At 38.1% G+C, this 16,184-nt stretch overlaps 1 long non-coding RNA gene across 1 annotated transcript in view; it reads right to left on the reverse strand.

Annotated features, from left to right (window-relative positions):
* Positions 1-300: 300 nt before the first annotated feature.
* LOC121822955 (uncharacterized) overlaps positions 301-16,184 on the reverse strand; it is a 72,231-nt gene continuing 56,347 nt past the window's right edge. The window contains exon 4 of the long non-coding RNA XR_013044895.1: positions 301-1,032. This is a non-coding gene — a long non-coding RNA (uncharacterized LOC121822955). The remainder of the gene's footprint in view (positions 1,033-16,184) is intronic.

Consider the following 16,184-nt stretch of genomic DNA (forward strand, 5'->3'; position numbering starts at 1 on the left):
ATAGGGCTGGCCCAGAGAGCATGGCATTAGCTTCTGATGGACCAACACCAGGCTTCCCCAGGGAAAAAGTCAGTCTCTTAGTGGATACGCATCCCCTCTATTGGAAAGTGGAAGAGAAACTTTCCCTTTTTGACTGAGTGACTGTCAGAGTGAGTTGACTCAAGAGAATGAGGATAAGCTAGGGAGTTGAGATGGTAGCCAATTACATGGGAGTTCCCTCTCACAATAACAAAATGCAGTCTCAGATTGTTAAATAAACTATGATTTTATTTGTTTTCATGGTGTAACAAATATGACTCGTTATATAAACAGTCACAAAATATATTCCATGACTAGGTAACTAAGTAGAAGTCACCTAGAAAATAGTTCTCCTGTGGCCACATAAAGCAAGAAAATGGAAGCTTAAATAAATTTGTACAAACTTTTTTTGCAGGGAGGGGCAGGAAGACTTCTCAAAGAGGTAATAGAATAAAGTATAGCAGGCCTCAGATTTGTAGAATAAAGAAAATTTTTCTTTAGAAGAGGGATTCCATGAGATTAACATTCTAGAGAACACAAATGAAGAACCGTTGCCAAGACTAAACTGCACAGTACAGGATGATTTCAGAGGAAAATTTTCTTTATGGTTTGATTGAAGACTAGAATTTGGGGCCAGATAAGTACAGCATCAGAATTCATACAAAATAATTTATTTTCTGAGAATATTTCATTTTAATATTATAGTTGCTAAAAAGTTTCTATTTATAAACCTGTAAAGATGATACATTTCAGAATGTAATAATCTACTGTGTGTGGTGAGCAAAAGTCATCCAGCGATCCTCATGTCATTTGCATAGAGACCTTGTAAAACATGTGCCATCATCTGAATTTTTCCAAATACACACAGCAAAACTCGTGCTACTTAAGAAACTTAATAAAAGAAATTAATGATGTGATCCAAGTCTGAAGTCATTCATTCTCGTGTCCAAAATCTTCCTTCCTTTTGTCTCCCTTCTTTCCTTTTTTTCTTCCTCTGTCATTCATGAAGATTTTCTAAAATATAAAGTCAAACCAAAAATCAGCAGACTCTCCACCATGAAACAGAAAATGAAAGGAGAAGTATTCTATTTTGGGAAATCAGTGAAAAAAAAAACCTGCAGGTTTCATGGAAAAAAAGAAAGAAAAATCCAACTTAGAGTTACAGCCCTGTGTTACTTTATATGGCCACCCTTCCATTCTCATATTTTTCCAGACTCTTTTTGTTTCATTTGAGCATATTTTTCTCTTAAAACAAAAGCTCCAGTTAAGATGAATGTAAGTTATTAATAATTATTGAAAGGGCTGTTCAAATGCCATTTCAGATGGCACCTGTTCCCTCCCTTCCGCAGGATCCACTCAGAGGTAAGTTGATGCAATTGTGGATGTTCTACTTTCCACGCTCCGTGTTTTAGTTTTTCACATGGTAAGAAACAAAGGCTTCATGCAGATGTGCTCAGTTACCACTTGAGACACAGGTTTTTACCTTCTCTCACTTGCCTTTCAAATTGCTTACAATTTTGTTATTTCATACCCAAATAGTCTTTTACCTCAAATACAGGTTTTTCTCACCAACTTGTGCACTGAAATACTTGAACTCTAATAAATCCTGACTATAGGACTTCACCTCATAATACTTACATTGTCTAGCACACTGAAATATTTTTTAATGTTTTGGGAATAAATCAAGGAATGCCAACATTGTAGATTCATTTTCTGGTAAATTTCAGTTCTCGCTTCATCATATTTTATTAACTCAGGTCAAGATTTTATATTTTAAATATTATACATTTATAAATCCAACCACAATCAGGAAAGAAAATTTAAACAATAATGAAATACCATTTTATACATCTTTTTGATGAAAACAACATCAGACAATAAGCATCCTTAGTAGAGGAAGAGGCATTTAGAGGAAAGAATTGGAAATACGTGTGTGGTTAAACTCCTGATGGAAAATGGATACATTCTATGATAAAGGCACTCTGCTTTCTAGTTGATTTAGCTTGTACTACTTCATAAAATACCACAGACTGGGTGGGCTGAATAACAGACATTCATTTATTTTTATTTAATTTTTTTTATACTTCTGAGAGTTAGGGAAAGTAGCTACCAGGTCATTACCTGGATTTGGTTCTAGATGGAGGCCTTCTTCCTGCCTTGCCCATAGTTCACACCTCATTGTGTGAGCATATAACCTTCTTTTGCAGAGGAAAGAGGGAGGGGAGAGGGGAGAGAGGGAGGGAGAGAGGAAGGGAGGGAGGAAGGGAGAGAAGGGAGATGGAAAGGCCTTTCTTTTTTGTACAAATTTATTTTTTATTTATTAATTATTTTTTTTCATTTATTTAACATCTTAATTGTAGATTCCCTTGCCCCCTCCTCCCATTCCCTTCCCCCACCTCCCCTCTGCCCCCCTCCCAGATCTACCTCTCCTTCACCTCTGCTCAGAAAGGGGCAGGCCTCCCATCAGTGACAACAAATCCTGGCATATCAAGCTGAGATCCACCCTGACTCCCCTGGCTCATAAATCCTTCCTCCCTCTCCTCAACAGGATTCCCCAGGCTCAGCCCAGTGCATGGCTGTGGATCTCTGCTCCTGTTTCAGTCAGTTACTGGACGCAGGAGATCTCTTCTATTTCCTCTTCCCTGGGAAAACCATGCATCCCCCTTGAACCCACCATGTTACCTAGTCTTTCCAGGGCTGTGGATTGTTGCCTGGTTATCCTTTACTTTACATCTAATATCTACTCATGAGTGAGTACACACCATGTTTGTCTTTCTAGGTCTGGGTTACCTTAATCAGGGTGATTTTTTCTAGTTCCATCCATTTGCCTACAAATTTCATGATGTCAGTGTTTTAACAGCTGAGTAATACTCCATTGTGTAAATATATCACGTTTTCTTTACCCATTCCTCACTTGAGCATCTAGGTTGTTTCCGGGTTGGCTGAGGATACCCCAAAAATTTATTCTTCTCCTCCAGTGTCTACTCATTTAAATCTGACATCTTCTCCAACATTGCATCATCCAATATTCATATACAAAGTTCTGAGTCATTTATTATCCCTTTTAAAAAGCCTTCAGAGCCAAGTATTTGGTACAATGGCAGAGAACAGGTTTAGCATGTGTGAAGTTGTGGGTGCCATCCTCAGAACCAAATTAATCAGGCAAAAGAAACCTACAATAAACCGACTCATTGATTTGAAAACATTTGTTCTACTAGTTGAGTAGAGAGAAAACAAATACATAAAAACTGTAAAGTACGTTGTGAAGCAAACAATACCAAAAACCGCTGTGAATGGGAGTATTAAATATATACTTGCTTTGCATTCTTGAAAGTTATTATATAACCCGGCACACAACAAAGAGAGAATGCAAAATAAGAGTTAATGCTAGTTGAGAAAAAATTGTAAAGAAGGAGAAAATGAAAGGAAGGAGAGTCAGACTGAGGAGCCTTTTACTTTTTTAAAAGGAGAAAAGCATCCCTTCCCATGCAACTTTGACCTTTTGTAAAAGTCATTTGAAAATCTACTAAGACAGAAAAACATATGCATAAAACTGTTTAGATGGACTTATCCTACAACATGGCAACAATTCCCTTATTAAACACCACAAGCCAACAAAAACTCCAGAGCCAGGGATTAATTACCTCTTTTGAATCTGCTGGCCAGTGAGGTCCCATAGACCCCCAGACTTTACCCGCTATTGCCAGCTTCCTTGTTACCTTTAAGAACTCAACTGTAAGACCTTGTGGCTAAAGATGTCATACACTTCACTCACAGAACATGGAGGAACCGAGCTGGTACTCCCCTGGAAGCTTCATCTTTACTAAGTAGCTTTCATGGTGCTGAAATGCACCATGCACACAACCAAAGAAGAGTAAGTATTCATTTTACTCAGTTCTGAACCCTGAGAGCTACACTAATGATCAGTCTGGCATGACATGCCCATTGATACAACTGTGTCATGAATATCATGGGTATAATCAACCACTTTCTATTTACATTTAAGCCCTGCTCTGCAAAACAAAATCAGGAGCTGTTTTTTGAGACAGAGGCTCTCATGGGTCTAGTGTTCACCGATAGACTTGGTAGTCTGGTAACTAAGTCTCAAAGACCTGTTCTGTCTGCCTCCTAGTTCTGGGATAAAGACAAGTACAACTACACCTAGCTTTGCCCTTCTGGTCGGATTGTTCATTTCTGAGATTGTGATTTAATTAAAATATTTCCCCCTTCCGTTTCCTCCCTCCAAACCCTCTCACATACCTACTTCCTTGCTTTTCAATGTTATTGCATGTGTGTATATATACACATACATATTCCTAATACATATATATTCCTAAATATAACCTTTTGAGTCCATATAATGTTAGTTGTATATATAATATACCTGGTATTTTTATATTGATTAGAGGAAATGAACTCAGGTCCTCATGCTTGTTTAGAAAGCTTACTAACACACTTTAAGAAAACATTTTTCTGCTACACCATATGCTTGCTAGGTGGGATTCTAAGCAACAGGAAGAGAAATATAAAAAATGGTCACACCTTTGCTTTTAAGAAGTTATTTAAAAGTATAGAGGAAAGATAAACCACAATAATGCGCACTGGACTACGGGGAGCCCTTGTCAGAACACACAGGGACCAGCAAGTGTCACTCAGTAGTATTTAATGCCTCTGGATTTGTACCCCTTTAATCCATCCTTCATAATGAAACTGAATCTGGCCATAAAACCTATGATATTAAATGCTGAACTGGATTCTAGTAAAGTAATAGGTTAAATAATTTAATCTAGGATCAAATTATGATCTTTCCTCTGTTTTCTTCTCTGGTCTCCCTTCAAAATATCACCTTTGTTTTAACCTTATACTCCTGGGTTTCAACTGTGGTACATCATGTCCCACTTCGGACCCCAAGGCACACTTTCTTTTCTCCATAGAATCCCACCTTTATCTCATCTGTTTGCAAGATTCCAGCTTGTTCTTTGAGCACCTGTTTAAGATACTCAGGTCTTCTGTAAGCCCTCTCTCGACCCCTCCCTTTCCATGTCCTGACTCATAGAACTTTGTTCTGAGCCATGCTTACACAATGGCACTGTGTTATAATATATAATGTTATACAATGTTGTACCACTGGTTTAAAAGTATTTTTGAACACTTACCTTAACCACTCACTGAGTGATTAGCTAGTGAGCACTGTGGTTGAAATCATTTAGACTACATAGATGAAATACCTGAACCAAGATAAATTTGTTTGCATTGTACGATGGCTTTCATTGACCATAATTAGGGTCCAGTACAGTGATTTAAGAAGTTTAATTAACCTGGATTTTTTCAGGACTCAAATTAAAGGTTACTAAATAGCTCCTTGACTAACTGGAGAAAATAGATGAGGCGATTTGGATAGAAGTTGCTGTAAATTAATGTAAGTGTATATGTGATAGAAAGTGGGGAGTCCTGAGAGAGTCCTAGGTGTGTGGTCATAACAGGAATTGAGGATTAGATGATACCACTGAGAAAAAGACACATGAACCCCCTGTGGCTAGGCATCATGTTTATTTGAACTTTTGTAATACTTACATTCTGTTTTCATATGGCTGTCTTCCCTCAAGTTACACTCAGGGACAGAGAAACTATAAGAAAACTATTAGGTAAATAATAATGGTGGCTGCTTTGATTTACAGGATATTCAGACAATGTATGTGTATGTAAATTTTAAATGAAATATATGTGTGTAACAGCAATTAATAAAAAAAAGAGGCCATGAAGTTGAAAAAGAGAAAAGTAGGGTACATAAGATTGTCTGAGGGAGGGAAGGGAAGCGAAAATGATGTAATTATAATATTAAAATAAAGAAATTATTAAGTAACAATTATCAGCCAATGTCCAAAAAGATTACTTGTTTTTTTATTTCTCATTCAATCATTTTTAAAAGAATGAAGACTTAGATTTTCTCCAATTTTTTTTAAATTTCCCCTGAGTAAGATGAAACGGGAAACATGTAAGTCAATTTTTCTGCAGCACCAACCACAAGAAGCCCAGAGCCTGAAGCGTGAAGTACCAAGTGCTTTAAAACACCAGGTTTGGGGGAGCTGGCGCCCGGGTGTGCATGAGGCCTTGATGGCCAACAGCTTCATGCACAGTGTTTACATCACCTGAAGGTGATGAGAAAAACTTCAGAAATTTTAGGGACTGAGAGTCTTGATCGGATTGATGTTTCAGAAAAAATCATTTAGGCTAAAGTTTAAAGCAACTGGAAGAATCAGCTGATGGGCTGTTGTACTTAAAGGTGAGATAAGGAACCGTGGGAATGAATCTGTTTGGGAAAGAAAATGATGGGGTCAGTTTGGGCCAAGCTGAAATCGCTCTTTAAAAATTGACTAAAGCACACTTCCTACTTAAATGGTAATAAATCTTTTCTTCCTAGACCTTGGAAAACCATATACATTTTCACTCTAAATTGCATATTCTCACTGTATGGTCACAGAAATAATAAATAGCTAGCAGTAGTCTAAGCTATTGCTAACTCCAGATTCTATGTAGCCTTTAGTTATAAATCTAGCTAATAGAGCTTGTTCTATGCTTGAACTATCCCCACAGTAAAATTTGTTTTTAAATTTTCAATTGCTTTTGATTTAGCTTTGAGTTACAAAAACATGGAAATGTACTACTGTAGAACCTTTATATAATATGCATACAAACACACACACACACACACACACACACACACACACACACACACACACACATAGTGTTTAAGTGGAGTTACAGTAAAAAGGGGCAACAATGCTCCTACTAGACACCACAAACTAACAAATAAAAAAACAGTGCTGGAAATGGATTACCTCCTTTAGAGTTGTTGGTAAATCATGTCCCATATGTCCTCAAACATTTTAAGCTCTTGCCAATTCTATTGGTTACTCACCAGAACTTGACAGTAAGATCCTACTGCTGAAAATACACTTGAGTAATCGAATATGGAGAAATCAAACTGATACTGACCTGGAAGCTTTATCCTTAATGGTTCATGATGCTGGAAAATATTATACAGCCACCAGAGGAGAAAAGGAATCTACAGTCTCACTGGTGCAATATTGGTGTAAATATTATGGGAGTAATCAATCACTTTTTTTCCTTGGTTTTACAAGACCTGCTCCACAAGTTGAAACTCACAACTGGCACTTTTATTTGGGGTAAGAACCTGTGGCTAGGCAAATCATAAATCCTAGGAGAGAGACTATTACTATTATTCTGCCAATAAGACATAGCCAGGTCCTAATGAGATATCCTTATGCCCATAGCTTAATGCATCTAGCAACACTCATCAGGAAAAGCATCTTCTTACAGTAGATGTTGACTAACAGAGAAACCCACAATTGATCAAGATATGGAAACTAAGAGGCTTCAGAATGCTCATCTCTAGGGAACATCCCTATTATACTTCACCACCTACAGCTCGGGGATAGTGGTGGAAAAGGAGCAGAAAGATTGTAACAGCCATAGGTGTGGGTGGATACAGTGAAACTGTGTTCTGGACCTAACAGGCCAGGTGCTCAGGAAGTTCACAGTGGTTGTGACAGCATGCACAGACCAGCCAGACAAAATTCCAGAGGGGAAGTGGCCATGAAGTCCACCCTTGGCTAAAGAGTACTGGCAGTGGATAACTGCTGGGAAAGAGTGTCTGGCTTTTAAAGATGTGGCCCCCTGTTGAGTAGATCATTCTCTAGTGAAGATCATGCATCCCAAAGAATAGGCAACATAAACTACATGATGGATATTTTCGAAAAGTGGACACAGATTTGGGTGGGTAGGTAAGAATGGATCTTGGATGAATAAGAGAAACATGTTCAAATGCATTGTTTGAAATTCTCAAACAAACAATAAAAATAAAATTCTTAGGAAGCAGAGAAGTAAATGAGAGAAAAACAAAACTGTGTTCTGTCAAGTACCCCAATTGTCTGCTTACTGGGAAACTCGAGGCCAAAGAGACAAAGAAAGCCTTGCATACTCTTCCCTGGAGCTGTGTTCACTGGCCAGCATCACTCAGAGTGCAAGAAGGTAGGGCATGAGTAGTAAAGACCCATCTGCCATGGGGAGTGTACTGAGAAGCATTGTGGTCCATGGTGTTTTCATCCAGTCTGCTACTCTCTAGAAAATTCACAGGTAGCTACACTGTTTTGAAAATGATGTTACAAAGTCCTTTGTCATTCTTTCTTACAGAAAAAAAATACTTTTATATTTTAAGTACTTATCCTATTAGTAATGTGTCACAGCATTACACTTCATGTTTCTGCAAACAGAAGAGAATATCCAAGCTATTAACAGAACTGTTTCACTATGATTCAAACAATAAAGTAATGAATATCTTTTAATCTTTAGTCTTTGTACATGTTAAAGAAATGTTGCATTTAAATGTTATATATGTTTATGCATATGTGTACACATATATGTACAACTATGTAGAGGCCAAAGGTCAATGTCTCCCTATTTTCTTTTTTTGAAACAGAGTCTGTCACTGAACCTAGAGTTCACTAATTCGCTTAGATTATATAGACTGATTCTACACATATGTTGCCATACCTGGCTTTTTCTGAGTACTAGATATCTAACAAATATCCTCAAGTTTGCCCTTTACCAACTGAGCCATCTTTCCAGCTCCTTCCATCTCTATTTCAAAAATGAATGAGATGTCTCAGTGGTTGAGGGCACTGGCTGCTCTTCCAGAGGACCAGGATTCAGTTCCCAGCACCCTCAGAGTGCCTCACAACCAATTGCAATTCTAGTCACAGGATCTGATGCCTGCTTCTAGCATCTGCAGCTACCACATGCACATGGTACACAGACATATGCTGTGGGATGTTGTGTATGCTGTGAATGTGTTGCTCTGATTGGTTCATAAATAAAATGCTGATTGGCCAGTAGCCAGGCAAGAAGTATAGGTGGGATAAGCAGACAAAGAGAATTGTGGGAAAAGGAAGGTTGAGTCAGGAGACACCAGCCAGCTGTCCAGGGAGCAGCATGTGACAGCACACAGGTAAAGCCATGGAAGACATGGGGACATATAGATGAATAGAAATGGTCTGAGTTTAAGTGTAAGAGCTAGTCAATAGTAAGCCTGAGCTAATGGCCAAGCAGTTATAATTAAAATAAGCCTCTGTGTTTACTTGGGTTTGAGCAGCTGCGGACTGGGCGGCACACTGGAAAACTTTCAGCTACAGACATACATTGAGGCAAACACTCGCATGCATAAAATAATAATAAATAAATTCTCAAGAAAATGGATGGCTACAATATATAAATTGATATGAGTGCCAGATATTCCAAATAATGGACTAAATAACCAAGCAAGCATACTGGGCTTTTATTCAATGATGAAAAGCCAAACTTCTTCAATATGCTTGCTTTCTCATGTAAATGGACATAAAATTGCAGTAATTTTAGTTTCCAAATCAATTTTGAAAACTTTGAAATGTTTAAAGTGTGATTAACTCCAAAACTTGTAATTTCAGAAAAAGGAAATATTTCATTAAGTTTTGATTTAACAAGTAAATTTGAAGTGAGAAAATTTTATAAGCCTAAACTTCTCAGAATATTAAGAATTAGCTAAGGAAACTAAGCTTTTATTTTTAATGTTTTCTCCATTTTTATATAAATTATACTAAAATTAAAAACCATTTTTGGTGACTTTAACTGGTGTGCTAGAAAAGTACTGAGATTGTAAGTACTATTTTAAGTTAAAAAAAAATCCCAAATGTAAATGTTCTTTATGTCCTCATAAAAACCTCCCTAAAGAGAAGGGCAAGATGGCACAATGCAAGAAATCAGCATTGTTTCTACCTCTTGATAGAACTGACTGGAAATTAAGTTATTTCTTTAGAATTAAATAAAACAAAACTGGTTTCTCAGTAACTTTTGGGGCTCCTAGTCTGTTACATAGCTGTCCTGCTTCTGGGCATCTGGCTGGGGTCAACCACCCATCTAGTGACTAGTCGATCTGCCTGGTCATGGGCATCTCTCTGTTCTGGTGTTGTTCAAGTTGTATTTGATATTTCACTGATATCCTGTTATTATGACCTTTGAAGCAAAATATTATTACTACCCCCTTGGTCTATGTGTGGTGTTACAAAAAAAAAGATTTAAGTATTAGGTAGGTCTTTACAAAGCCAAATATCCACACTGGAAACTAAAGACGTGGAGAAAAATGCAAAAATTAAAATTGTAAACTTCTGAGAATTTCCCAAGAGCCTCACACCATTTCTGTATTTTGAAAAGAATGTGGGAAACAAAACAAAGACTCATGCAAATAAATAATAATAAAAGACTAATAAATCAAAAAAGGACAATGTTTTGAAAGTCTGCTTCATATATAGCTACAGCAGCAAATAGAAGTGTTCTAAGTGACACCATATGGTTTCTTAGGACAATTGGGGCTCTGTCTCTGCTGTAATGATGACGCATGAAATGTCACAGTCAGGAAGACTCTCAGAATGTCTTTGAATGTATCAAGCCTTCAGAACTACCATTGCCATGTTTACTTTGACTACTTTTAGTCCATCAGTGCTGAGTATCATGCAGTACCATCTCTTTTAACAGACTACTTCACAGCTTAGAGAGGGATTACAACTTACTAATATAGTCAGTCTGAAATGGAGATGAATTTACTACAGGTTAAAATAGAGCAGGTTTGAGAGTAGGACCTCCTCCTAATGACTGTTATGTGTTTTATTTAGCTGTCTCACACTAGTTCAAATAAATTCAGTCAATAAATAGGTAAGAGACTGTCACACATAGTACAGCTAGGCAAAGAGTCTAACATTCCTTTAGGCTTTGTCTTTTTGACATGGGTTTTTAGCTGTTTTATATGAAGCTCTGAGCTAGATTTGTTTGCTATAAGACTAATAGCAGGGATCATCACCATGATTTTCATCATCTCACCTTGGCCGTTTTCTTTCCCCTTATTCTTTCTGCCTACTATGGACACAAATTACTTAGAATTCCATCTATTAGCTGGGCGGTGGTGGCGCACGCCTTTAATCCCAGCACTCGGGAGGCAGAGCCAGGCGGATCTCTGTGAGTTCGAGGCCAGCCTGGGCTGCCAAGTGAGTTCCAGGAAAGGCGCAAAGCTACACAGAGAAACCCTGTCTCGAAAAAAAAAAAAAAAGAATTCCACCTATTATTACTGTGATCAGAAAAATATAGAAGGATCCTGAGGCATGGGATGACATTTAGCAAATAACATACCAGTCTCTAACTTTTCTGGCTTGGGGGATGCTAGCTGCTACCCTTCCTGACATGCTTTGATACAGAAGCATCCAGCTAACGATTCACTCATTTCTCCCACAGTTCACAAGTAGCACCGTAGCAAATGTGCAAAGGAGAATTTATGATGCACCAGTTGTAACATAATTTGAATCTTCTACTTGTGATTTCAAAAAGATCCCAACTTCTAGATGTGACAGTAGAACCAAAGCTTCTACTGTAAAAATTACATACCTGGAAAATTCCTGTTAAAAAGAATCTTTGTAATACCAGTTTCAGCCCATTTACACAGAATGAAAGTGGTGTGGTACTCCAAGATTCTGATTATAAATTGTGTCTGAAAGGAAACAGCTTATTTTTCTAAGGATAGCATCTATTTTTAATAGCAAACACTATAAAATTCTGTTCTTTCATGTTAATTAAATATATAAATCATATGCAATCAGAGCATTAAGCAAACCTTGATGATGCCCAGGATCTCCTGTTTCAATAGGATTGACAAAGAAAAGGCTGGGGAGTTAGGAGGTTTCGGGATCCCTTCCTAGACGGTTTCACTGTGTAATGAAAGAAGAACAGGCTTTGGAGCATTTGCTTGAGTTTTCTCTTTACACTTTCCTGGAAGACTGCCTTGTCTAGAACACTTCCTTCTCCCCGTTCAACCTACAAAACCTGAGATGTGTGATCCAAGACTCAGCTGCAGCCTCATCCAGAAAGCTGCCCTGGTATGCCTTTGCCCTCATCATGCCCATCCTTGGCACAGTGAAGATCTGCTCGCCTTCACTAGATCCACACTGTAAGAACCGGCACCTCATGTCCCATCCAGGTACCCTGTACACTCTTACATGAGATGTGATGGCTGTTCTTGATTGTCAAATTGACTATATCTGGAATAAACTATAATCCAGAAATGGAGGGCACACCTGTGAGAGATTTTCTGCTTGGTTTGAAGGGTGAATCCTCTTCTACTATGGACCTTTGAGGTAGGAGGAAACACCTTTGATCTGGCTCTTGAGGCAGGATAACACATGTCTTTAATTCAGATCTTGAGGTGGGAAGACACACCTTTAATTTGGGCTACACCTTCTGCTGGAGGCTGCCTAGATAAGGACATGGAAGAAGGTAGGTTTTGTTTTTTGCCTGCTGGCTCTCTCCTTGCTAGCAAGTCCATTCTTTTACGGTTATTGGAGCCTGTTTCTTTGGGATTCCAGCATATATAGAAGACCAGCTGACACACCAAGCATTCTGGGACTGAGCAACTACTAGACTCCTGGGCTTTCCATTAACAGCTATGTTGTATGATATTTTGTTTGTGTTCTGATGAGTAAAGCTTGCCTGGAGATCAGAGGGCAGAGCTAGCCACTAGTTAACCATAGAGGCCAGGCAGTGGTGGCTCACACCTTTAATCCCATCACCAGAGATGAGGAAGCAGGAAGATCAGGAGTTCAAGGCCACCCTGGGCTAAAAGAAAAACAAAGCCGAGCAGTGGTGGTGCACATATTAATTCCAGCACTTGGGAGGTGGAGACAGAAGTATAAGGTGAGTGAAGACAGGATCATGGCACCCCCATTTAGTCTGAGGATTCATAGAGACAGGATTCCCCTCATTTGGTCTGAGGATTCGTAGAGTTTTATAGTGGCTGCTGCTCTGCTTCTCTGGTCTTTCAGCTTCCATTCTCGATATCTGACTCCAGGTTTTTATTGATAAGACTGATTAGGATCACACTTTACACTTTACAGCTAGCTATTGTTGGATTAGCTGGACTGAAGCCTATAAGTCATTCCAATAAATTCTCCATATATATATATATATATATATATATATATATATATATATGGAGAGAGAGAGAGAGAGAGAGAGATTCATTCACAAGTTCCGTGACTCTAGAGAACCGACTAATACCCTGGACGAGGGCAAGGACCACTTGTACAATGTGAGATCTGGCCAAATATACTTACTTTTTAGAAGCTCTATACCAATGAACCTTAGTGCACCAAGGACAGAACTTGAGTCTGAGATGTTAGTCAGTTCTCTACTGTATTTTGAACCCTCCTCCTACTGATTTCCATTGCCAAACAGATTTTCATAATATTAGGGCAACTAGATCAAAAAAAAAAAAAAACCTGTGAAGAGAGTTATGAGCACTAGAAAGCAGTGATTAAACCATTTTATGGTGCAGTAGAACATTCAAAAGACATGATTTTGTCATGTAGGAGGGCACAAAATTTCAGATCTAAGGAGCAGAAGAGGGGAGCTAAGCACACAGAGAGCCCTGGGTCATATCATTTATACAAATCTCTGGTTATTAGGCTTGGTTCCCTAGCAAATCGTGATTGATATGGATTTTAAAAATAATAGGTTTATCTGTGCTTAAGAAAGGAAGATATAACAATAGAAACAATGGTGATATAAAATACATCAGGAAACTAACCATTGGAAGAAGCGCATTGCCCAGGGCAGAGAGAGGGACACTCTAATGCCCCAGTGGTAGTCTTTAGCATACTAATGTTCGTTACCAGAACAACTATAATTTGGCAATTTTAATTTGAAATAATTCTAAATGAGAGCTTTCTGGTATTTCCCCCTACTTTTTCTAAATGATTTTTTCCATTCATCATCTTTTAAAGGATTCTATAAATAGTTTTTATGTTAAAGCATAGTTTTCTTTGTATAATAGAATAAAATGGGGGTCTTATGTAAAAGATCCTACAGTGTGAAATATTAGAAAATAACTTAAGCAAATAATTGATATAGTCATTTTAATTTCCACCTTGTTATCTCTGACCTAGTTTACTTGGTGTTTTTTATGGAGCCTGATTCTCTAATTTACAGGAGAATGTTAGATTTAGAATGGATGTAAGACTATGTTGATACCTATTCTCTTTTGTTAAATTGACAATATTTCCTTAAAAATAAATCAAGCTAGCCAAATTTGTTGTGGATATTGTTTTCCTAACAGCAAGTTTATATTAAATTAGCTTTAATAAAGAAGAAAAGCAATTTTTCCTATAATTATGATTCCCTATAGAGTATCTATATCAAGGAAGACAGGAGAGAAAGCTGTCTTAAGTTCTGCTACACTGATACTGCACACTATTCAAGCAAATGAAGGGGAAGTTACTCTTTACAGACCAGAAGCAAGTCTGAGCTCTTTTAGATAGTGCATGAGGGGATTTGCATCCTGATTTTCTACTTTTCCTGCAAACTCTTCCCTAAAGACTAGTCACTGAGTCCCCTCAACTGACACGACACAACATTCACGGGTGATGAAAAGTGTCCTGACCATACAGATTCCATTTGTATAATATATGAAGGTCTAAATGAAGGCAATTTAGAAATGTGAAGTGGTTGTCATTTACAGGTTCTCAGAGGTTTTCATGGACAATGATGAGAATAATAAACAAATGATGACAGTCAAACCCAGACAGTAAACCGGTTTCTGTAAGACGCTCACATGCAGAGGTGTCCTCCCACAATGCCTAGGTGCCCATGACGTAACTGCAGTGTAAACTCTCCCAGTAGAGTATTGAGATCAGACTCCTCAGATGACAGCAATGAGTTAGAGATGGAAGACTATCTCTCCAGAGAGAGTAAATACATTCTGATCTTCAATGGTTTGCTCATTCTAAGGTATCTGTGTATGCATAATCCCAGAAACTTATACATAAAGTTATAATAGCAATGCTATTTTAGAAATTAAATATTTAGAAAAGTTATTTAGGAACTAAACCAGGCCATCAGAAGCCTGCACCACATATGCTAACAAAGGCCATCACATGAAATACCGTGTGAAACTCCAATGCTATTTTTTGGGGGTAATTGTTAGATTACTGGATTGTAAATCAGTTGCCTTTATCTTTCCTGACCATTGCTGCTAAGAAATTGTTCATCATTGTTACTAAACTCACATCCAGCCTTATATTTCTACTTACCTTGGTCTTCGTTTTGGCTATGTGATATCTTTATAAACGTGTCAAAATCATTTTTGTTCATTTTACTGTATTCATTTTGTGAAACATTTGGCTATGGTAGATAAGATGGATGGAGAGAAGAAGGCAGGAGTGAAGGAAAGAGCGGGTGAACCTTGAGTTCTGGACTGGGGAAGATGTTCTCACAAGTCTTCACTGTCAGCCTGACACACTCAAGAGTCGCTGGGAAGGGGGAGTCTCAACTGAGAGATTAGTCAGTTCAGATTAGCCTGTGGCCATGTCTGTGGGGAATGGTCTTGATTGCCAATTGATGTGATGTCCCACTGTGAGGGTGTCACTAGTGGGCAGCTCAACCTGGACTGTATAAGAAGGGTGGCTGAGCACAAGCCTGAAGGAGCAAACTAGTAAGCAGCATTCCTCCACAGTTCTTTCCAAGCTCCTGCCTTGAGTTCTTCCCTGACTTCCCTCAATAATCGATTGGCCTGGGAGTTGAAGGATGAAGCAAACTCTTTCTTCCCCAAGTTGTTTGGGTCAGTGTGTTTATCACAGCAAAAAGCAAACTAGAACAGGGCACAGTGAGCTCTATCCTAAGATTTTATTACTTCCTAGCTTTTTAAAAATCCACTTTGTGTATATCTGTCCTATGAATTGATTAACCTCTCTGAGCCTCAATTTCATCTAAAAGAGAAGGATATAACTATATACCTAGCTGAAGAAATAATCAATCAAGTAATATTAGCCTCTTACTAATATTTCTGTCAATGCCTGAATTCTGTGTTTATGTTCTATGACAAACATAAATGCATGCATATATATACATACATGTGTTTGTATATATAATGCATACATATGTATGTAAGTTTTCTCCAAAACACACACACACACACACACACACACACACACACACACACACACACACACACCTGTTTTGCTTTGTTTTTCTAGTATCAAAACCTCATCCAGGAGTCTCTACGTACTAAAATTTCC

This window comes from Peromyscus maniculatus, chromosome 15 (assembly GCF_049852395.1).
Source record: "Peromyscus maniculatus bairdii isolate BWxNUB_F1_BW_parent chromosome 15, HU_Pman_BW_mat_3.1, whole genome shotgun sequence".
NCBI classification, from domain to species: Eukaryota; Metazoa; Chordata; class Mammalia; order Rodentia; family Cricetidae; genus Peromyscus; species Peromyscus maniculatus.